Source organism: Eriocheir sinensis, chromosome 21, assembly GCF_024679095.1.
Source record: "Eriocheir sinensis breed Jianghai 21 chromosome 21, ASM2467909v1, whole genome shotgun sequence".
Taxonomy (NCBI): Eukaryota; Metazoa; Arthropoda; class Malacostraca; order Decapoda; family Varunidae; genus Eriocheir; species Eriocheir sinensis.
In genome coordinates, this window is record NC_066529.1 from 9,062,684 (window position 1) to 9,063,442 (window position 759).

The following is a 759-nucleotide window of genomic DNA, read 5'->3' on the forward strand; positions in this document are numbered from 1 at the left end:
AGAGTCACATAAAACCCTGGAGGTATGATATTGACTTTAGGAATTCCAATTGTCTTGATTATTGTGGAAACAAGAAGAGGAAAGAGAAGGAGAAGGAGAAAGAGGAAGAGGATAATACAATGAAGGAGAAAGGGATCCCAATTTAATATAACAACAAAACAACAATAACGACAACAATAACTACTACTACTACTACTACTACCACTATATGATTGAAACAACTCTCATCACCACGGAAACTGAGAAGGAGGAGGAGGAGGAGGAGGAGGAGGAGAAGAAACAAGAATAAGAGGAGACAATGACACACACAACCTCTCTCTCTCTCTCTCTCTCTCTCTCTCTCTCTCTCTCTCTCTCTCTCACGGGAGGGGGCCAATGAGGGCTGGAGAGGAAGGTCGAGATGTTAGCACATTCAACACACAACCCTCGGGCGCGGCTCATATTTTCTCTGTTTACATAGAAAAATATTGGATGGCCAGTCTTCAGGAGTGGCCGCGGGGGACGGGAGGGGAGGGAGGCGAAGCGATAGGAGACGGGATAGGAGGGTAGGGAAGGCAAAGGGAGAATTGACGGCGTTGCAGACTCGAGATAGGATGGAAAAAAGGAAGGTGAGGGGAAAGGGATAGGAGGAGATAGGATAGGAAGGCAGGGGAGACTTGTGGACAGGGGAGAAGGGGAAGGGAGGTACAGCTGGAAACTCGAGGGACGGGATGAGAAAATAGTGAGTAAGAGGAAAGCAAGGAAGTAAAGGGAGAGAAA